The 24,060-nt window shown below is 39.6% G+C and overlaps 1 protein-coding gene across 3 annotated transcripts in view; it reads left to right on the forward strand.

The window, feature by feature from the left end:
- Positions 1-24,060, forward strand: part of Plcl2 (phospholipase C like 2) — a 186,562-nt gene that overhangs the window by 37,199 nt on the left and 125,303 nt on the right. The window lies entirely within an intron of this gene.

The raw sequence follows: 24,060 nt of genomic DNA on the forward strand, positions 1-24,060 counted from the left end.
CTTAATAGAGAATTCTCAAAGGAAGAAATAAAAATGGCTAAAAATATCTGAGAAATACTCATCATTTTAGTAAATAGCAAATCAAAACAACTTTGAGATTTCATCTTCTCCAATTGCAGTGGCAAAGATCAATGAAAGATTCAACAAGTAATGCTAGAGAAGGTGTGGGGGAAAGGAACTTTCCCTCATTTACTTACTTGTTGATGGAAATTCAAACTGGTCCAGCCACTCTGGATTCAGTGTGGAGAATCCTTAAAAAGCTGAAAATAAGGCTACCATATGCCCCAGCTCTGCCATTCTTTGGCCTATGCTGAAAGGACACAGCATTCTATTCCACAGATACTTAATCAGCCATGCTCATTGCTGCTCTGTTCACACTGGCTAGGCAGGGGAAACAACCTAAAGGTACTTCTGCTGATGAATGTGTAATGAGAATGTGGAACATATGTACTATGGAATACTATTCAGCTGTTACAAAAAATGAAAAATTCAGGTAAATGGATAGAGTTAGACAATATTATATACCGAGTAAGGTAGCCTAAACTCAGGAAGACAATCACTGTTTGTTCTTTTTGATTTGTGGACCCCACTCTGTATCTTTAATGTGAGTATATAACCTGGAATAATTCCAGAAGTCAGGAAAGTAAAAGGTAGTGTTGGGGAGGGGCAGGAAAGGGGCTCTGAAGAGAATAATAGGACATAAATGTTATAAATGGGAACATGGGAAAAAAGGGGGCTTTAATCAACAAGGGAAGAGGGGTAAGTAACCATAGGAGGAACAAAAACCATAAGGAAACATTTGATGTTTACTTTAAAATATACACACACACTCACACACACATATGTAAGTGCACATATATACATACATGTATATACACACATTATACATACATACACATTATCTATTTAGTCCTACATCCATCCATCTTTATTACTGGGTTGATAATGCTACCCCAAGAGCCACATACTTTTTGACATTGCCAGGCATGGGACTCTTCCCTTCAAGTTGTTAGTGAGGGAAGTTCAATATACCCCAAACAATATAGAATATTGCTTGATTTCTTCCCACAATTTGAAGGTCAGACCGTATGTGAAGATAGCATGTACTTTGGACCCAGGACTTGGAAGAATAGAGCTGGAACTGACTTAGACACTTTGTCCCTGAGGACCATCTCTAATAGTATCTGAAGTGCTGTGAATGCTGCCTTAAGGAGCCAATCAGCAGACCTACCCAGCTGTAAAACCGGTGGACCATAGTAATGATCAGCCGCCAACATCTACACAGTGGTGCAATTGTGCATTTGTGGCTCTTATATCTGGGGTAACCAACAGCTGACTAGTGTATAGAAGGCCTGCTCAATAGGAGGGAGTTCATGCCTGGTACTGTAAACCTAGCTAACTCAATGGCTGGTGAGGTCATGGAACCTGGAGGAAGGCTTGCTACTGCCACACACCTAAGCCACTGTAATTCCTAACCCTTTCTAAAAATCTTGTAAAGCAGGTGTTTGAAAAACCTAAGCCTACAGAAGGGGGCTCTTATTTCTTATTCTCCATCAAGGCATCAGATAGCACTTTGGACAAAAAAACAAAACAAAACAAAACAAAACTTGTCAAGGCAACATTTTGTGTATTAAAGCCTGACTTCCTTATAGCCATGTAAAAGTGAAAACATATTGGGGAAAACTATAAACATTCTGTAATATTTAAAATGTTTAATGAATTTAAAAGATCATTAAGTGTAATTAAATATCTTAAGTAGCAAAATACAGTCTCCTCCTTTCATCTCACCAGCCAAGGATGATCAAACTCTTAGCAGCACCTAAATTTGGATTCTTCTGCTGGCAAGACAAGGCAGACCTCAGTGCAAAGCAGTTGCTTCCCACACCTTAACAGCCTGAGATGGGACTGGGGCAGATGACCTGACAATGAGGTGTGGATAATACAAGGATCAGCCAGCTGTGAAAGAAATAGGAGTAAGTGGGAAAACAGAAGCCTAAAGACTGTTGATAATGACCAGGCTGGCACAAGTCATGGCCTAGGTTTGTCAGCCCATCTCTGTTTCCTCTGACAGGTCTTCAGCATAGAGCTCTGCCTCACCACTCCGTGATAATCTCAGTGGACTTTCATTTACAGGAATTCTAGCCTATTGGACTCTGTGTTGTTATGCTTGTTATTGTATAATTATCAATATTTAATACTGATTCCTATAATTATTAAGGTGGCAGTTTAACGGCTATTTTAGAAATAAATGGACACAGAAACCTGTTAGAATTTTAATAAGCCTTAATACAGCTGGGGGTGGGCAGATATTAATCCTCTGAACTGTCTTGTCTATTTCCCATCCAAAAACCCCATAAAATATTTGCACCTGTTTCACTTGGGCCATTCCTACTCCATCATGCCAGCCCTCAGAGTAAGCTGCTTTTGGCCACCTGCTTAGTTCATGGTATCCCAGGTTGACCTGCTCCTTCTTTTTCTTTCCTCTTCTCTCTACTCCTCATGGTCCTTTTGCTAAAAGCAAAAGCCCTAAAAGCCCTCGAACCTAGGCTCCATCTACCTCTCTCCTTCCCAGGGCAGGTACAGGCACTTTATTTGCCAATCAGGGACAATTTGGGAGGCAAGGTTTACACCATTTTGGATGCGGGAGGATTTGCTAGTAAGGAACTTGGGGAGCAAGCCATTAATATTTGAATACATAGTAGCTCCAGATCAGCCCCAACAGTTCTTAAACTGTTCATTTTCTTCGTTCCCCTTTCTTTTTAAAGTCTGGTAACCTCGATTTACTTTGTCTTTGAGTTTGCTAAATCTTCTAACGGCCTGGGTTTGCTGTTGAATCCTAGTGAACCTTTTACTTCCCTTATTGTCATTTAAAATGCCAGAATTTATATTTGGCTCCTTTAAATCATTTTTATTCATAGTCTGTAGCTGATGACATCTCACTGTGGCTTGGAACTCACTATATAGCGCATAGTGGCCTAATGTGGAGATCCTCCTGTCTCAGACTGCAGATTTCTAGGATTGTCAACACTGAAAGAGATGCCGGCTCATAGCCGGTGTTCCATTTCTGACCCTGGATTAGGCACAAACACACCCAAACATCTGTTTTTAGAGAGAGAGCAGGGAAGAAAAGTTAGTGTCTGCATTCTGACTCAGGTAGAAAAACAGCAGCACATGAACTTGCAGGTGTAATTTTTAAGAAGAGAAAAAAGGAGGTGTGTGTTAGAAAGGGCTGGGGGTGTGGTGGTGTATTTTGCTTGGGCATGTTATTTGGGGCTTTTGATTGCTGGACCTTGGTAGTCAGCCTCAGGAGAAGGAAGTGACCAAATAAGGGAATAGGCCTTGGTGGCTAGCTTTAGGAATGTGATCTAACAGTTTTTAGCAAGGCAGAGGGAATGGGAGAGAAGGGCAAAATCTGCCAGAGCTGTGTTTGCCGGGCTGGCTAGGGTCCCTTTCTGTGTGAACCACTATGTTTAGCTTAGTTCCTTTTGTTCTGTAAATACCATTCATTCATTTTTAGCTCTTTGAGCATATTTAAAAGAGCTAAATGAGCTGTTTATCAAGTCCTATGTGCGGGATTCCCCAACTATAGTTTTTTGTTTTGTTTTGTTTTAGTTTTGTTGTTGTTGTTTTTATCAGTTGCCCCTTTTGCTTGATATGGCATATAATTAAAAACCTTAAATTTTATATTATGATATAGAAACTGTACATCAGATTCTTTCCCACCTCGGGTATGTAGCTGCTTTTGTTTGTTAGTGATTTTTGTTGTGCTGTTTTTGTACTGTTTTCTGTCTGTGGCTGTTGAAATCTGTTTCCTAGCTAAAAGCAGTCAGTTAGTGATTGTTCTGCAATTTTTAAAAAATACAAACAGTTCTCAGTCTTTGCAGTTGGAGTTCGTGTTGACACTAGCTAGTGGTTTACAGCTCAGCCTTAACCTTTACTTCCTGTTTGTGAAGAACCCGTCATAACTAAGTTGATGGTTCTCAGAAATCTGTACAAGGCCTGTAGTCAGCCCCAGCATGATAACGTTTCCTTAAAACCTGCAGTCGACTTCTTTGTCTGTCTGGGAGTGGACATGGAAAACAGTAATACGTTTCCCCCAGCTGTGGCCACAAGCAGCAGAGACGGTAGTTTGCCAGCCGTGGTGAGTAGCAGTTAGTGCTTGGAAGTGATTTTATACTCTTGAAAGCAAGGGTTTTTGGGTATTAGAATATAATTCTCAGGGGGAATTTCAGATTTTATTCAACTGTGTTTTACTTATGTAGGATTTACATTTATAGAACATGGGTTTTTATAATTAAATGTGAATGAATGAATGATTAAATGCCAGTGTTGCTAACGGATATCCACGTTAGATCCTCTAACCTTATGTGTACACGTTTTTCTTAACTAGTTTCAGTTGTAAACAGGAGCTTTATTCAATTTCTTTATCACAACTCTTCAGTCTTTAAATTGAGTTATAATTTAGAAGCCATAAAACAGACCTATTAAAAGTACACAATTCGTTATGCTATTTACCATATTCACAGTTGTATAGCCATTAGCACTGTTGAATTCCAGAACATCTTTATGTCCTATAAAACAAACACTGTGTCCATTGATAATCATTCCCAGTCCCTGGCAACCACTAACACACTCTGTCTCTCTGAATTTGTCTTTTAAGAACATGTGATGTAAATGAGACAATAAGGCCTTCTCTGAGTTCTTTTACAGTGTTTTAATTAGTTATCCTTTCTCAGTTTATTTACTTTGTATAGTTGAATAACTATAGCCATTGTATGGGTATACCATCATTTATTCATTTATTAGCCAAAGGACTTTCAGATCATATCTATGTTTGGTTATTATAAACAAGGCTACTAGCAACATTAATACACAAACTTTTGTAAGGACATATATTTTTGTTTTACCATAATACTGACAGGTCATATGGTAGATCTACTATGTTTAAATATGTGTCTCAGTTTAGTTTTTAATATATTTTTGAGATAGACTTTTGTCACTTTCACCCACTCTCTCCTTCCTTTAGCTATTCTAAGGTACCCTTCCTCTCCCACTTCAAGCTGATAGCCTCATTTTCTTTGATTATTATTGTTATATATATGCATAAATATAGAAATGTAATCTGCTGAGTCCATTTTAGTTGTTTGTATGTATATGGACGTAGGGGCATTGGATGACCAATCAGGGGTCTCAACTCTGGGGGAAGCTAATTCTCCTTTATCTATATCAGTCATTAGTTGCCTAAAGCTCTTTGTCTAGGAACAGGACCCCATGAGTTTTTTTTTTTTTTTCCCCCAGGACCCCATGGGACTTTTCCCCTACCAGGTTCTCATTTCATTGACACTGCCATTGCCCCAGTCTTGTTTATGTAGTGATTTTTGGGAGAGACTGTTTCACAGCAGACTTCTTGGTATTCTGCCACTTAAAGTCTTTTCGCACCCTCTTCTGCGGTATTCCTTGAGCCATAGGTGCAGGAACGGTGATAATATGCATATCCGTTGGGGCTGTGCTCCATATAACCTGTTGAGTTCTGCATTGTTTCCAATCGTGCTTTTCTGTGGCAGTCTCTTTACCGTGAAGAAAGGCTTCCTTGATGATTGGTAGCTACACTTATGTCTGAGGACTAGTAAGGTTCCACTTTAGTTCCTGGAGATGATATTAACAGGTTGTACAGCAACTCTACTTTTAAAAAGTTGCCCAGATGTTTCCTGAAGCAGTACAATTTGCTTTCACGTTTCAAGTTAGTGAAGCCAAGGACTTCAACTTTTTATACATACAGATTAATAACACAGTTTGCAGGTAATATGTTTGCATGAGAACTGTTGGAATTACTTGCTTTTGAAAACTCTGTAGGACTACCTTATCACTGTGCTCTTAAGAAGTAAGTCATTTGCTGATTCTTCTCCATAGCTCTGGCTCTTCTGTTTATTCAGCTTTAAATTGCTTTTGCTTTAACAAAACTGGCCCACTATTTCACAGTCAAACTCTCCAGAAGAGACAGATACAAGTGTTGCTTTGCTCCTCCCTGGAAGCAGCACTTTGGAGAATAGCCACCTTTCTTGAAAAATCTTGAACTCCTTTCTCTGTGAAATGGGATTATTTGTACCAACCTCTAGGTGTTTCTGAAGGTGTTAGAATTGGAGCCTGTTCAGAAAGACATTGTCCTAACACTTCTAGGTGCTCAATGGATATTAATTATTTCTATCACTATTAGATTATTGATAACAAGATTTTTTTTTGAAAAATGTTTTGTAGAAGATGAAATAAAATGTATCTTAATTAAAAATCAGATTTTTACCATAGGAAATAAAGCCATTTACAATAAAAACTTAAAAAAATTTTTAAAGGTAAATAAGAAGAATGGGGGATGACTGAAAAGGGGCAATTGAAATTATTCTTTAAAAAACTCAGCTTTTATTTTATGTGTGTGAGTGTTTTAATTCATTTATGTCTGTGTACCATGTGTGTTTCTGCAGAGCATTAGAAGAGGGTGTGGGATCCTCTAGAACTAGAGTTACAGATGGTTGTAAGCTGCCATGTAGATGCTGCCAATTGAACCCCGGTCTTCTGGAAGAGCATCCAATGCTCTTAACTGCTGAACAATTGTTTCAGTCATTGGAATTACTCATTCATAATTTTTATCTATCTTTGATGTGTATTAAAAATCACGTACATAATGTGTATTTTTTTTTCATTTCCTAAAGCAAATTCAGTTTAAATAAAGACTTTTAAAAGGCTAAAATAGAATCTCCATCCCTGTTAGCACTTGGGTTGTCTCTCCTGTAGGAACTGAGTAAACCTTTCCAGAATTTTGGGTAACATTTTATTTCACAATATATTGTCAACTGTCACATTTTTCTTTAATTTTGCTTATCTTTTTATAGTTAACGATCAAATAACATTATTTTTTGTATTAATATTTTCCCATAAGATAATGCTCCAAATACATTTGCAGATGAACTGGCAACAACATGAAAAAATTAAACATAAACATATATACAAACAATTGAAGACAAAAATGGAAATAGCCAAGGAAGTTACTCAATAGTCTGATCAGATACTTTCTGTTAGTTGAAAAGGAGCACATCTTTGCATGCTGTTCTAAATATGCTGTCCCATTATCTTATCTGGAGCATCTTAATAAGCTTTGTATGACTTCTAGCATTATAAGCTTTAGAGTTGGAGCCAGGGATGGGGATGGCTGATAGTCAAGACTGGCCTGGTGTAGGCTTTACAACCAGAGCACCATTGACGTTTAGATTGGTAGCTTTAGATTAGTAATGCTTGGTAGTGGGGGCTGTGCTTTGCATTGTAGAATACTCAGCATCTCTGCCTCTGACCTGTACATCTTGAGTGTTAGTCGTCACACACATAGGTAAACTACTAGCATAGTGTTTGCAAAAATGTGCTCTAGTCATAGGAGAGTGTACAGGACACTGAAAGAAGAAAATCGTTTATGTGCATGTGGAGAAGCATTATTTGAACAACAGATTAACAGAGAGTATAGTGTCTTATCTAATGTGAATTTTCAAGATGAGAACATGTAACATGTCTTAGCTTCTTTGACCACAGCACCCTTTACAAAGGGCAACTTGCAGGGTGAAGTAACACTTCATCCCCTTCCTCAACTGTGTCATTTCCAGGTTGGAAATAGAGGCCTAGGAAGGTTACATGACTTGCTCTTCATTACTTCTTCATTAAGTGAGCACCTGCTTGTTTTTTACTCCTGTTGTAGGCCTTGAGCAAAAAAATGACAGTTTGCAGAAGAAACGAATTGTGGCCCAGTAACTACAGCACAGTGTGGTTATAGAGCTGGGGATGGAACATACTGGAAGCCCAGAGAGCTTCCAGGAAGAGCCCTTCTCTTGACCAGCAACTGAGTGTTTAACTGGCTGCTCCATGGTATGATTAAGGGCAAGGTTTTTATTGTAGGAGACACACACATACACACACACACACACACACACACACACACACACAGAGAGAGAGAGAGAGAGAGAAACAGAGAGAGAGAGAGTGACAGAGAGAGAGGAGAGAGAGTGACAGAGAGGTTATAAGGAGGATGAATAGCTGTGGGGGAGTTTTGGGTAGTGGAGGAGGTAGAAAGGGCTAGGATGTGAGCTGGATTCTAGATTCTGAAATGTGTAAGGTACTGGTGATACAGAAGGAGCCTGGAGGCCAAGAAAAGCTTTGTTATGCTAATAGGCACCACAGGTAGTCCTTTGTCCCTTCTGCCAGTGATGGGCAGTGTGTGTGTGTGTGTGTGTGTGTGTGTGTGTGTGTGTGTCTCCTTTTGAGGGGAAGTAACTTCACAAATTCCTAAGGAATCCTGATTTATCTAACTGCTAGAAATCCTTCTATAGTCCAGGTTAAACCCTTTCAGGGTGATTAGACTGCCTTTTGGAAGTTGGAAGATTGGAACTTCCTTTGAACCTAACAAATGTGAGCATCCCAGGGACAAAGAGCAAAGGATAGAATGCTGCCCATATCAATGTTTAAGGATACACACACACACAGAGGATGTACACACAAGTAGACCCAATGAGGTCTCAGAGGAGGGAAAGCAGGCATGGAGAGAAACAAGCTGTAGGTGAGAGCTTGGGCTTTAGAGCTGAGTTATGGTTTACCATCTTCCCTCCCATAGCCTGTGTGCAAATGGACACATCATCAACATAAACTTAGCTGAAGTATATGAAATACAGAATACTGTGCTTGGCATACAGGTACTTAGTAAATACTGGGTGATGTCATTCCGAATGACAGCACAAGGACTCAGAAATACCTTTTGCATTTAGAATGTCATAAAGATTGTGGGTGGCTTTGGCAAAAAGCACATTTCAGTAGGATAGTTTGAAGAGAAAAAGGAGGTGCAAGAGTAGAGGCTTTCAGCTCAAAACTTTCTATTAGTTGTGAACAAACCTGAGCAGGTTTGTTGCTGTAGAAGGTAGAGTTTGAATGCTGGTTTGAAGGAAAAAGGCATGAGAGCTCTGGAATGGCAAAGTGCTTGTGGGTGAGAGATAGGGGAGTTGGAGGGGGTGAAGCTGAGCAAAGGGAGAGGAAAATGAATTTAGAAAAGCAGGAAGGTGGGCTTTGTGGTCAAGGATCTACTCTATACTTGGGCCTTCTGAGAGAGTATGGAGACTACTGGAGTTGAGATTTGTTGATTCCTGAAAATCAGGGTGGAGTCCAGTACTCTCTTTTCCATTAAGATAACATGTTCCCAAACTCTGAAGGACAGGAAGAGAGAGCGTTCTTGTGAGGCTAAGTTAGGAATCAGTGTGCCTTCAGTCATCCAACATCCATAAGAGACACTTGGGAATGTAGACCTACTTTGCAGTCATTCTTAATATTGATTAAAAGTTCTTAAAGGGGTTTGTAGCTCAGATGGTAGAGTGCCTAGCAGTGCATGATACTCTGTGCTCCATCCGCAGCACCACATAAAACCTAAGTATGGTGGCACATACTTGTAAATCCCTGCACTTGGGAGGTAAAGGCAGGGAGATTAGAAACTCAAGGTCTTTCTCAGCTACATGAAGGCCAATTCCTGCTACATGAGATCTGACCTCAATAACAAAAAAAACAAACAAACAAACAAAAAAAAAAAAAACAAGCCACCAACACTGAAACACCTCTTAAATCCACATGGGACTGTGACCATTAGCAATTGTCCTAATTTCTTTGTGTCTGCCACAGTGTTCTCTGCTGGCCAGTGGTATGGTGTTTGTCTGACTAGGCAGTGTCCATTTAATTTTAACATCTTAGAGATCTGAAAAAGCTAAGTCCCTCTGGAACTTGCTAAGAGGAGAATATTTTGTACTTCCTGGTATAGGCATCTTGGTGTAAAACACGCTATGCATAGGTGCAGTGAAGCCAGTGGACAACTGATGTGCATTTTCACATTGTTTGGCCTGACAAGTCACCTGGGGTCTCTCAGCATTCTTTGCAGTTACCTCCTTAGGGCTTCCTCCCACAGACCCGTACTAACTCGTAGTGGCTTTAAGTCTCTCCTTTCAGATGGAGAAATATTCTAGGACTTGACTGCTACAGAAGAGTCATGTGATTCTGAACATCATCCTTTCTTGTCAAAGTCTGCTTGGTGTGTCTTCCAGAGCAGCCAGAGCCCAGAACATTGCTCTTCTGAGGGAGGCATACCTCTGTTCCTTTTTCTTACAGTCTAAGAGAAGATTGCAGTGGTTGAGTATGCCTTTGATTATTTCCTCATTGGATTTAAGGAAGGAACCCTAGGTTCCTGTTTTTTCCCCATGTTTAGAAGACAGGCATGATCCTTTGAGAAGTTGGAATAACACCCAAATGTTCAAGAATTCTTCAAAACTGGGAGAAAATAATGGGCCTCCCTGGACTCCTGCAGAGCAAAGCTAGTATTAGGAACAGCTGTGTTTGAGTAGCTCCTAATTGTTATTTATTCTATCTGCAGATCTAAAGCCCAACAAATGTATGAATAGGAGCTTTGCTGATCCTATCCCTGTTTTGGTCAGAGTTGCTGTAAATAAGAGAGCCACAGTGTTCTGTTTTCTTCAACTCCTAGAGCTTTGCCACAGGTCACTGTTTGTTCCTTTGAGACTGCCTCCTTCAGCCTCTGTTCCTTTCTAAGACTTGAACTGAGAGAAGAAAACAAGTGATACTGCTGTCCATTCTCTCCAGGGACTGCCTCTTAGCTCTGTGAGGGGTTCTCTTACAGCATACACCCATTCTTTATGGCATCCCCCCAGCTAGCTCTGTGCAGTTAGAGGTGTTCTTTATATGACCCCTGCAAGAATTCTGGAGAGATCATCTCCTTTTCTTCTTATGTCCAGTGTGCCTACCTCTTGCTATGTTGCTAGATGGACATTCCAGGGAAGTTGCTCTCTGTGGATACATGTTGTCTTTTTCAATCCTCCATCCATTTTTTTTTTTTATAACTTATAGTACTGTGAACTCCAGTAGCAAAATTTATAGTTCATACTCTTCAGCTGCATTATTTCATACTTCTGATTTTCCTTTAAGGCTTATTCCAGCACCACTTTTTGAGAAGAAACTGTTCTAGTTTTCAAGAAAATGGTTGTACTTAAGTATTATTAGTAAGAGAGAGCATTTTATAGTGGCTGCTGCTCTCATCACTGTGATGACAGACTGAGAAAAAGAAAGCAGAGCCAGGAGAGAAGATACCCCCACTTCAACCCCTAGACACAGTTGCTAGAAATCACCTCACAGGAAGATACTGCTGCTTCTGCCTCCTGGCAGCTTATTCAAGAGGCTTGAGGCTACTGTGCTTTTGTTGTGTTTGTTGGAGGGAGGAGAGAAACCAGCATTTGAGTTCCTCCTAAGAAGAGTTTTGTTAGTCTTATATACTTAGGTAAACAAAACCCAAGGCAAGCTACTTTTGAATTATGTGTTACACTAGCAAGACTGAATTAACTATAAAGATGAAGCAAGGAAAAGTCTTTCTTTCCTTCTGTACCAGTCACCCAGCCTCTGCCCCCAGATGTGTTCTTCCAGTGATAATTGCTGCATAGGCTTATATACAAGGCAGCATATTACAATATTACCAAACATTTTGCTTTAAAAAACTTTATACTATTTCTCAAGTTAGTCTGTGAAGATGTTCTTGCTCTTATTGCTGCACAGTTCTCCACGGTATGGATGCATGGTATCTTGATTCAGTTTTCTCATGGTTGCTGTTCATGGTTATTAATGCAAGTTCTGGATTGAAGAAGCTGTTTGAAATTGGGCATGGTGGCCACACTTTTACTCTCAGCACTCAGGAAGGCAGACGCAGGCGACTGCTGTGAGTTTGAGGCCAGGCTGGTCTACAAAGCAAGTCCAGGACAGCCAAGGCTGCACAGAGAAACCCTGTCTCCAAACAAAACAACAACAACAAAAACAAAAATACAAAAAAAAATATGTTTTGGAAGTTCTTTTCTTGGTTTGGGAAGGTAGTCCTGTCCAACGATATGGTAGAAAGATCTGCTTCCAAGTCCAACAGAAGTCACATTGGTAGGTTAAAGAAGACCCAGCCAACACCCAAGAACCCTGAAACTGTAAACTGTGGCTCCATACATTAGGTAACTATCTGCAAGCGCTGTCTTACAGACAAGTGAACTGCACATGTATGAAAGGAGTGTTGGTGCCATTGTCACAGCATTATAGGAATGCCCTTCCAGTGAGAAATCATCACAGGTATTTAGAGAGTAAGAAAGGAAAAAGCTCTTTAACATAGCATGCAACTGATTCTCACTAATGCACAAAGGGAACCAGCCTCAAACAGAAAATCTTACCAGCTTATAGGCTTATTCATTCCACATATGCTGTCATCCTTATGTTCCCTTCAGGTCCCAGCCCCAAGGTACACTTTGAACAATTTAAACAGGGACAGGGGACTGCATGTCTGGCCACTTGGGCATATGGGAGATTTACAGGGCAAAGATATTGCCAGAATTTTTTTCAAATGGTTGTTACCCAGGGTCATCTTGCCCACCTGGCATGTTTTTTTTTTTTTTTTTTTTTTTTTTCTGATAATAGCGCAGGGAACTTAATGGCAGACCAGGACTTGCTGATGGTTGTCACCTTGTACTGCTCCCTTGAACTGCCTGTTAGAAGCATGCTCTTTGGTGTGAGTCTGATCCTAATGGTGGCTATAAGTTAGGGTTGCCTCCTTTTGTTAGAGGAAGGAACCTGGAGTTCAGTCTTGGTGAGCAAACCTCTGCAACCCTAACAGCATCTCCAAATTTCAATTATGGCATAAATTTTTTTCTACACTTTTTAACAAGCCTGGTTAGTTTACTGCTTATTTCCCAGTCATACTGGAGGCAGTGTATAAATTGTACTTTTCATAACTTAATATTTCTGTAGCAAATTTATTAGTTAATTCTCTGTAGCATCACATTTATTACTTCAAGTTTTTCCTGTATCACTGTAGATCAGACCTTGCTGTGGGAACAAAGTCTAGAGCTAGGCTTTGGGCATGTGGTTGCTAAGCACAGCTAGAATTATCTGAGAAGAAGAAAACACAGCTAGAACACCTCCATAGGGTTAGTTTGTGGGCAAGCATGTGGGCATTTTCTTAATTAGTGATTGATGTGGGAGAGCCCAGCACATGGTGTCTGCTGCCGCCTCTGAGGAGGTGGTCCTGGAGTACATAAGGCGGCAGGCTGAGCAGGCCCTGAGAGCAAGCCAGGCCAGGAAAGGAGCATTCCTCCATGGCCTCTGTATCAGTTCATGCCCTGAATGAGTTTCCCCCCTGACTTTCCTGTGTGATGGGTTACAAGGTGTAAGTGAAATAAACTCTTTCTCCCCAAGTTGCTTTTGGTCGTGGTGTTTTGTCCCAACAGTAGAAACCCTATCTAAGAGAGAAGGTGACCTGAGATACGTGTTAGTTGATGACATATACACTTATACTCTAATTCTCATGCAAGGTAGTCAGTGTTACAATTTTGTATAAATGCAGGCTGCTGTGTGTGGGTGCCTGAATTACGTCTCATGTAGGAGAAGTAGAAAAAGAAGGAGCCCCAAAGATGTATTTTGTTAAGCTAAACCCTGAATAGTATTTGCTCAGAACAGGTTAGGGAAGGGAGAACAGTATGGAACACCGTATTCTAGGAGAATGTTAACTTAAAGATTAGCCTAGCCCATAGGAGGAACTTCAAGAGTATGTCATTGTGGAAAGAGGAAGCTGAGGACAGGATTACATAGCTCTCAACAAGTGTGAAGGAGTTTGTATTTGGAAAATAAATTAGCAAGGAATCAGATGATACAGTCATCAACTTGAGAGGTAATGGTGGCCTGAACTGGTAAGGTCAGTTCATGGCAGAGCATTGTCGACAGTGTGTGAGGCTGGGGAATTGTCAGATGTGACAGACTCTGTAACAGACAGATTATCAACAGTGTGCTCATTATTCTCCATGCACCTTACTATTTCTAGTGCATAAACCTAGAAGTAGAGCCGTTGAGTAAAGGGAAATATATTTTGAAATCTTCTAATAATGTGGTGAGATTGCCTCTAGAAAATCTAATTTTCCTGTTTGCATGTAATTACAATGATGCTTCAATCCACTGAGCATTATTGCTCTCGATTAACACTAATTGATAGCAAAATAGGTACTTTTTTATTTGTATTTTTAGTACTTGTGTGGTTGAACTAATTTTCACTAATTATTTCTACAGTCTTTTTTTTCTTTCTCCCTCCCTTCTATATGCTGGAGATTGAACTCCGAGCCTTGTATGTGTTTGGCAGACACTCTACCACCAAGCTATATTTGTCTGGTTTTCTTAATTTTTATTTGAGCTGTCTGTCCTTTTCTTTTCTTTTTCTTTTTGATTCTGGCGATTCTAGTAGTATTTAGTTGCTTGTCTTTTTCCTTTTTCTATTTTGGCAGCCTTTGTCTATTTTGTGCTTGCTCTTTATTTATGTTGTTTTGTTGACAAGAAAAATGTCTAAGCATCTTACTGTAAGATGCTTTGCTTGTGCTTTCTGCTTAGTTTTAGTGTCACTAAATCCTTAGTCGCCACCATCTTATATAACTATTGGCAGTTGTGTAAATATTCCATTTATTTCCATTTTCAGCTATTTTAGGTATCTATAATTTTCTGATAAAAGCACTGTTGTAGGAATGCTGCCTTTTAAGTTTTCAGTAGTCTAAAAAAAAGTAAGGAAAAAAAAAACCCTAAATCAGGATAACTTAGTTAACAAAAAATTTTCAAAACATTTAAAATGTATTTTATTTTATTTTTTATTTTATGTCTATGAATGTTTTGCCTGCATTTGTGAATTTACATCATGTGTGATATGTCTACCAGAGCCAGAAGAGAGTTGCAGAACCTCTGGAACTGGAGTTACAGATGTTTGTGATCTGTCAGTGGGTTCTGGGAACCAAAGCCTGGATTCTTTGTAACAGTTATAAAGTGCTTTTAACTGCTGAGCCTGCTATAACCCAAACAACAAATTTCTGTATATGTTTTTTAATTTTTTTGGGGGGATATAGGCTAGGGCATAGTTTCTGGTTAGATATAAAATTGCCGGAATTTCTGAGACACATTGCTGTATTTGGCCAAAAGAATAGAATGTTTGAAATTGAGAGTAGATGAAAAAAATCCAGGTCATAAATGCTGCCAGTGGTTTATGTGTTTGCAAGCTGCATTTTTCTTGAAGATGGAAATTATCCTTTTTCTTTGAAACAGATTAGCATAGAAATGACTTTTTTGGCCAGTAGTGGCTCTGATCTCTTTTTGTTCAGCAGTTCTTTTCTATGCAGAACATCCTCCTCATGAGTAGGTAAAGGCAGCCAGAACAAGTTCATAGAATATGGAATCAACCCATAGCACTGCAGGAAAGCTTCAATGTGTCCAAAGGAATCCTGGGAAATTAAGTGCCACTCCCCCTGACATTTATCATCTGACAACAAGATAAACATTTAAGAAATCATTCCATTGCCTAATGGAGTTCTTTTTTTCTTTTTTTTAAATTGTGGAGCTTAATTAGTTATTCCAGAGGGACAATGCTCTCTCTTCCATATAGGAGAAGGACTGAAAGATCAGAACACGATGATAGGGCTGTTTACGTGAGGTTTGCTAACAGGGTCCATATTGCCCACATTAGTATGTCTCATTGGTTTTGGATGGCTTGGGTTCCCAGCAAATGCTGGCTATGGGACTAAGGTGGGTCTAACCACTAAGGTGGTTAAAGGCCACCCAACATGCCATGTGTGCATGTTTGATAAACTCTGAGGTTCATCAGTTCTCTGTTTTTCCCAGCTTGCTTAACATGAACCAGAAAGTGAAAAGTAAACAATCAAACAGGCATGCATAATGTGTTATGTGTTTATTTTTTACATGAAAATTTGGAAATAATAACTTAATTCCTGAAAGAACAAAAATTTATTTTCCTAGGAGTTGTTTACGGGAGGAGCATGCACCTTTAAGGGAAATATGGGATTTAGACAAAATTACTTTTCTTTAAAGGCACAGATTTTCTGATGCTGTTTAGGAGACCTAACCCTAGGTCTTACTTCTGTGGTCCAGATATTTCCAGCCTCAGAAGCACTGGCATTTTGAGCTGGATAACTCTTTTTATTATATAACATTTTGATATTTCTTGTTTCTAACAGCCAAGTGCTTCGGGCTCATTTAACCTCAGCTATAACAATAAAAAACTCCCGGACATTACCCGGTGTTCTCTTTAGAGAACCATCCCTGTTCTCTAAACAGGGAGAACTGATGGGAGAGAAACTGTAAAGGATGTAGGTTGGCTGGATCAGAATTTTCTGATCACTGGCTGGACAGATGGTTCAGTAGTTAAGAGCACTTGTTGCTCCTCCAGTGAACCCACCTTCAATTCTTAGCATTCAAATGGTGGTTCTCAACCACCTGCAATTCCAGTTCTAGGAGGGCCAGTACCCTTTGCTGGCTTCTGCAGGTACAGCAGATGGTGTACAGATGTATGTACAGGGAAAACACCCTTATCTATGAAAATGAAAAAAAAAATGTTTGACTTTTTGTTCATTTTTTGAGACAGTATATCACTATGTAGCCCTGGCTTGTCTGGCCTTTCACTCAGAGTGGTGTCTCTACCTCTCCAGAGAGCTAGGTTGAAGGGTGTGGGCCACCATGCTAAGCGCCTGTTCTGGTTTTCAGAACAAGAATGCTCCTAGACTCAACATCACTAATTACATTTGTTACATTTAAAGTTATATTAGTGAATTTAGATCCGGAGATAGGTTCAGAAACTGGAAGGTGACTTTTCTGTTGTTGTTTTGCCTTGGCTGTTTTGGAACTCACTCTAGACCAGCTGGCTTTGAGCTCAGAAATCTATCAGTCTCTGTCTCTGGAGTGCTGGGACTAAAGGCATCCCCTGCTGAGAGGGCACCACTTACTTTTTTTTAAGTTTAAATTTAGTTTTTATAGTTTATTCACTTTACCTCCTGATTGTAGCACCCTCCCTTGTCTCCTCCCAGTCCCCCCATCTGTCCTTCTTCTCCCCATTCCCCTCCCCTAGTCTACAGAAAGGGGGAACCCTCCTCTCCTACCATCTGACTTCAGTCTATCAACTGTCATTAGTGTTGCTTGCATCCTCTTCCTCTGTGGCTGGCAACCCCCTCCCCCTCTGCCCAGCACCAGGAGGAGGTTATCAAAGAGCAGGCAACAGAGTCCCTATCAGAGATAGACCCTGCTCTCCTTAGTAGGGGACCCACATGGAGACTGAACTGCCTTTGGGTACATGTGAGCAGATGGTCTAGGTCCTCTCCATACATGGTCCTCGGTTGGTGCATCAGTCTCTGCAGGCCCCACTGGGGCCAGATTTGTTGTCTGTGTTGGTCTTCTTGTGGAACTCCTGTCAGTCCTTCTATTACCCGACTCTCCTAAGACTCCCTGTGCTCTGCCCAGTTTGGCTGGGAGTCTTAGCATCTGCTTCGATTCCTTGCTGGGTGGAGTCTTTCAGAGGTCATCTATGGTAGGTTCCCAGTTCTGTTTGCCCTTCTGAATTAGAATTAAGCATCCTCCATAGTGTCCTCCTTATTATCAGCATCTTTAGCTCTGTAGATTGTAATATGGGTATCCTGTATTATATGGCTAATATCCACTTATAAGTGAGTATATTCCATGCATGTCTTTCTGGTTCTGGGTTACCTCACTCAGGATGAGCTTTTCTAGTTCCATCCATTTGCCTGCAAATTTCATGATTTCCTTGTTTTTAATGGCTGAGTAGTATTCCATTGTGTAAATGTACCACAATTTCTGTATCCATTCTTCAGTTGAGGGATGTCTAGGTTGTTTCCATATTCTGACTGTTATGAATAAAGCTGCTATGAAAATAGTTAAGCAAATGTTCTTTTTGTTTGGTGGAGCATCTTTTGGGTATATGCCCAGGAGTGGTATTGCTGGGTATTGAAGTAGAGCAGTTCCCAATTTTCTGAGAATGTGCCAGATTGATTTCCAAAGTGTTTGTACAGATTTGCCCTCCCACCAGCAATGGAGGAGGGTTCCTTTTTCTCCACATCCTCTCCATCATGTGCTGTCACTTGAGTTTTTTATCTTAGCCATTCTGATGGGTGTAAGATGGAATCTCAGAGTCATTTTGATTTGCATTTCCCTAATGACTAAGGATGTTGAACATTTCTTTAAATATTTCTCTGCCATTCGAGATTCCTCTGTTGAGAAATCTCTGTACCCCATTTTTAATTAGATTATTTGGTTTGTTGGAGTTTAATTTCTTGAGTTCTTTATTTATTTTGGATATTAGCCCTCTGCACAATGTAGGGTTGGTGAAGATCTTTTCCCAGCCTGCAGGCTGCCGTTTTGTTCTGTTGACAGTGTCCTTTGCACTAGAGAAGCTTTTCAGTTTCACGAGGTCTCTTTTATTAATTGTTAATCTTAGAGCCTGTGCTGTTGGTTGGTGTTCTGTTTAGCAAGTTACCTCCTATGCTGATGAGTTCAAGGCTCTTCCTTAATTTTTTTTTCCAGTAGATTTAGTGTGTCTGGTTTTACGTTGAGGTCTTTTATAGACTTGGGCTTTAGTTTAGTTGAGGGTGATAAGTATGGATCTATTTGCATTTTTCTACATGTAGACATCTAGTTAGACCTGCACCATTTGATGGAGATGCCGTCTTTTTTTTTTTTTTTTTTTCTGTTCTATGGTTTTGGCTCCTTTGTCACAAATCAGGTGTCAGTAGGTGTATGGGTTTATTTATGGGTCTTTAATTCCATCCCATTGCTCCACCAGTCTGTCTCTAAGTACCATGCAGTTTTTATCATTGTTGCTCTATAGTACAGCTTGAGATCAGGAGTGGAGATACCTCCAGAAAAATCTTTCATTGTACAGGATTGTTTTAGCTGTTCTGGGTTTTTTTGTTTTTCCATATGTAGTTGAGAATTGTTCTTTCGAGTTCCATAAAGAATTGTGTTGGTATTTTGATGGGGATTGCATTGAGTCTGTAGACTACTTTTGATAAGATGGCCATTTTTACTATGTTGATCTACTGACCAATAAGCATGGGAGATCTTTTCATATTCTGATATCTTCCTCAATTTCTTTCTTCTGATACTTACATTTTTCTCATACAAGTCTCTCATTTGCTGGGTTAGGGTTATACCAAGATACTTGTTTTGTGTGGCTATTATGAAGGGTAATTTTTCTGTATTTTCTTTCTCAGACCACTTGTCTTTTGTATACTGGAGGTTTATTTATTTATTTATTTATTTACTTAATTTTCTATCCAGCCACTTTGCTGAAAGTGGTTATCAGCTGTAGGAGTTCTCTGGTAGAATTTTGTGGTCACTATTATATTGTCTGTGAATAGTGATACTTTGACCTCTTCCTTTCCGATTTTTATCCCCTTGATCTCCTTTAGTTGTCTTATTGCTCTAGCTAGAACTTCCAGTACTATGTTGAAGAGATATGGAGAGAGTCAGCAGCCTTGCCTTATCTCTGATTTCAGTGGGAGTGATTTAAGTTTCTCTCCATTTAGTTTGATCTTGGCTATAGGTTTGCGTATAATGCCTTTACTATGTTTAGGTATGTGACATGTACTCCTGATCTCTCCAAAACTTTAAATACGAATGGGTGTTGGATTTTGTCAAAGGCTTTTTCAGCATCTAAGGAGATGATCATGTGTTTTTTTTTCTTTCAGTTTGTTTATATGGTTGATTACATTGGTGGATTTCCGTATATTGAACCACTCCTGCATGCTTGCAATGAAGCCTACTTGGTCATGGTGGATGATATCTTTGATCTGTTCTTGGATTCCATTTGCGAGTATTTTATTGAGTATTTTTGCGTCAATATTCATAAGAGAAGTTGGTCTGAAATTCTCTTTCTTTGTTGGGTCTTTGTGAGATTTACTTATCAAGGTGACTATGGCCTCATAGAATGAGGTTGGTAATGCTCCTTCTGTTTCTATTTTGTGTAATAGTTTAAAGAGTATTAGCTCTTCTTTGAAGGTCTGGCAGAATTCTGTGCTGAAACCATCTGGCTCTGGGCTTTTTTGGGGGGAGGGGGGAGGGGAGACTTTTGATGACAGATTCTATTTTCTTTGGAGCTATAGGACTATTTAATTTATTTACCTGGTCTTGATTCAGCGTTGGTAAATGGAATCTATCAAGAAAATTGTTCATTTCATTTAGATTTTCAAATTTCGCGGCGTATAGGCTTTTTAAATAGGACTAATAATTGTTTAGATTTCCTCAGTGTCTGTTGATATGTCCCCCTTTTCATTTCTGATTTTGTTGTTTTGGATACTGTGTCACTGCCTTTTAGTTAGTTTGACTAAGTGTTTGTCTATCTTGTTGATTTTCTTAAAGAACCAGCTCTTATTTTTGTTGATTGTTTGAGTTGCTCTCTTTGTTTCTAATTTATTGATTTCAGCTCTGAGTTTGATTATTTCCAACTGTTTACTTCTCTTGGTTGTGTCTTCTTTCCCCCCACCCCTCCTAGGGCTATCAGATATGCTGTTAAGTTGCTTGTATGAGATGTCACGAAAAAAAAATTTTTTAAATGAAGGCACTTAGTGCAATGAACTTTCTTTCCTCTTAGCACTGCTTTCATTGTGTCCCATAAATCTGGCTAAGTTGTGCCTTCATTTTCATTGAATTCTAGGAAGTCTTTCACTGTTTCTTTCCTGACCCAGCTGTCATTGAGTATAGATGTTCAGTTTCAATGCATGTGTAGGCTTTTGCTATTTCTGTTATTGTTGAGGTCTAGTTTTAGACTGTGGTGGTCTGATATGTTACAAGGGATTATTGCAATGTTCTTGTATCTGTTGAGGCTTGCTTTGTGACCTACTATGGCCCGTTTTGGAGAAGGTTCTATGAGGTGCTGAGAAGAAAGTATATTCTTTTGTGTTTGTGTGAAAAGTTCTGTAGATGTGTGTAGGTCCATTTGAGTCATGACATATGTTAGGGTCATTATTTCTAGGTTTAGCTTCTGCTTCACTGATCTGTCCTTTGGTGAGAGTGGGTGTTGGAGTTTCCCACTAGTAATGTGTGGGGATTGATGTGTGGTTTAAGCTTTATTAATGATTCTTTTACAAATGTGGATGCCCTTATATTGGGGGCATATATGTTCAAAATTGGTGAAATTTTCTTCTGATGAATATGAAGTGAACTTCCTCATCTCTTTTGATTAATTTGGGCTTTAAGTCTATTTTATTAAATATTAGAGTGGCTACTCCCGCTTGCTTCTTGGGTCCATTTGCCTGGAAAACCTTTTTCCAGACCTTTACTCTGAGGTAATGTCTTTCTTTGGGGGCTGAAGTGTATTTCTTGTGTGCAGCAGAATGTTGGATCCTGTTTACCCACCTATTCTGTTAGTTTGTGTCTTTTTTTTTGGAGAGTTTAGTCCATTGATATTGAGAGAGTTAATGACCAGTGACCATTATTTCCTTTTATTTTGGTGTTGGTTGTGGTAGTGTGTTTGTGTGTTTGTCTACTTTTAGTTTTGCTGTAGTGAAGTTATTAGTTTCCTGTATTTTCCTGGGTGTAGTTAGCCTTCTTGGGTTGGATTTTTTTCTTCTAGTATCTTCTATAGGGCTCCATTTAAATGTATTTATTTATTTATGGAATATCTTGTTTTCTCTATCTATGATGATTGAGAGTTTTGCTGGGTATAGTAGTCTGGCCTGACATCTGTGTTCTCTTAGGGTCTACATAGCATTAGTCCAGGCCCTTCTGTCTCTGTTGAGAAGTCAGGTGTGTGATTCTAGTGGGTTGGCCATTATATTTTAGTTGGCTTTTCCCATTGCAGCTTTTAATATTTTTTCTTTGTTCTGTACATTTAGTGTTTTGATTATTATGTGGTGGGAGGATTTTCTTTTCTGGTCTAGGTGTTCTATAGGCCTCTTGTAATGCTTATAAATGTCTCTTTTCTTAAATTGGGAACATTTTCTTGTATGAACTTTTTGGGCCATGAAGACAAGAATCTTCTTTTTCCTCTATTCCTATTATTCTTAAATTTCGTCTTTTCATGGTGTCCTTGATTTCTTGCAAGTTTTATGTCAGGAATGGTTTTTTTTTTTTTTTTTTTTTTTTTTTTAGATTTAACATTTTCTTTGACAGATGCATCAATTTCTTCCATTGCAGCTTGTACACCTGAAAGTCTTTCTTCCATCTACTATATTCTTTTGGAGAATACAATTCTCTTGTATTCTCTGTAGTTCCTGTTTTCTTCTCTAAGTTCTCTCTTTCCAGGATTGCCTCAATTTATGCTTTCTTTATTGTTTCCATTACCATCTTCAGATCTTGAAACATTTTGTTAATTTTCTTCACTTGATTGTTTGCATTTTCCTGATTTCTTTGAGTGATTTATTCATTTATTTATCCTTTATACAGGTCTCTTTAATGGCCTCAGTCTGGTTGAGTGCATCTTCCTGTATTTCTTGATGGATTTTTGTTTCCTCCGTTATCATCTTCATAAGCATAGATTTAAGGTCATTTTCTTAACTTGTGTTAGAGTTAAGAATGTTTGATTTTGGTTAAATGGGTTCTACAGATGTCATATTCCTTTTGCTTCTTTTGATTGTGTTTTTATGCTAGCCTTTAGCTATCTGGTTGTCTCTGGTGTTGGCTGGTAGTTTCTAGTGCCCACTGGAGTTCTGAGGAGGGCGGGTTCTGTAGGTGAAGAGCCCTGGGCAGAAGCTGGATGTTCTAGCAGGAGCCCTCCTCAGATTGGTGAGTATGGTCTCTGACTGGCAAGTGGTTCTCAGGGAATTGCTGAGGCTTTCTCAGGTGTGTGATCCTGTGTACTGACTGGACTCCTCAGGAGCCCAGGGACTCTCCTCACCCAGCGAGGTCTCAGAGACAGCTGCCCCACTGTTTCTTGCTCTGAGGCTAATGAGCCGCAGCTGCCTAGACACTGTGCTCAGACACTGTTTGCTGGGCGCAGTCATCTTGGAGAACCAATGAGCCCAGAGGTTTGGTTGGTCTCCCTAGGGAGACTGGTTGAGCTTTGGAGCAGTGTCTGGGGCTGTTTCCTTGGTTTCTAGAAGTCTGGAGGCCTGAAGTTGGAGCTGTGTGCCCAAATGAGCACTGCGGGCAGGTATGTGCCTAGACACTGGAGAACCTATGTCTTTAGGAACCCAGGAACTTTGCTGGGCATTAGCTGTGTGGCCTGAGGTGGGACCCAATTGTTTTGCTCACTGTGGGGTTTCCTCTCACCTGGGAAACACAGTCTTTGGTGTTTTGGGTCCCACAGTTCAGTCTGTTGGTCGCTGTGCAGTTACTGCTGTCCTGATGAGCCAACACAGCGTGTGACTGGTGAGGCATCTTGGATCTCCTCTGAGATGGCACTTTTTGAAAAGATGTAACTTCATAGATTCCAGATCAAAGGCCAGAGTCATAGGGCAATCAGAGGCCTAATCAGTTATGATTGTTATATTTACCTTTTCTGTGTTGGTATTTAAAACAAAGAACAATAAACGAAACGTCATTTTTGTTTTGTTTCATTTTGCTTTTTAAGACAGGGTCTCACTGTGTAGCTTTGGCTCTCCTGGAACTAGCTGTGTAGACCAGGCTGGCCTCCAGCTCACAGAGATCCTCCAAGTGCTTGGACTAAGTTGTGTGCCACCACTGTTCTGCAACATCTGTCTTAAAATATCTGCATCCCTCCTGGCTATGCTGACCACAAGATTTGCCGGTTGTGGCATTTCAGACATTTCGCTTGTTCAAATGAGGTGCTCACCTGCCACAGAAATCTGGAAAATCAAAATATTTTTGACTTTAGGTTATACACATAGACTAAAAATTAGTGATGTGTTTCTTCACATGTGGTTTAATTTCCTCCTGGTTACTGCTGAGTTTTAAAAATGTTTCTTTTTTTATTAACACTGACAGTATAGATAAAACAAAATCTGAAGAGACATGCCCCAGATTCAGTCTCATCAGTGAGTGTTATATGGCATTTAATTTCGGATGACGGGTTATGGTTTTACATTTTATTTTGATAACATGATAGAAATAATTTTATGTAAGTTAGTTTGAAAGATAATGATTCATGTGTGCTCTTCTGTTCCATGTTAAAATGTATTTGTGTTGCATAATTTATAGCACCACTTTTCAGTACAACTTGTGTCAATTCAT

The sequence above is a fragment of the Meriones unguiculatus genome, chromosome 16, assembly GCF_030254825.1.
Source record: "Meriones unguiculatus strain TT.TT164.6M chromosome 16, Bangor_MerUng_6.1, whole genome shotgun sequence".
NCBI lineage: Eukaryota > Metazoa > Chordata > Mammalia > Rodentia > Muridae > Meriones > Meriones unguiculatus.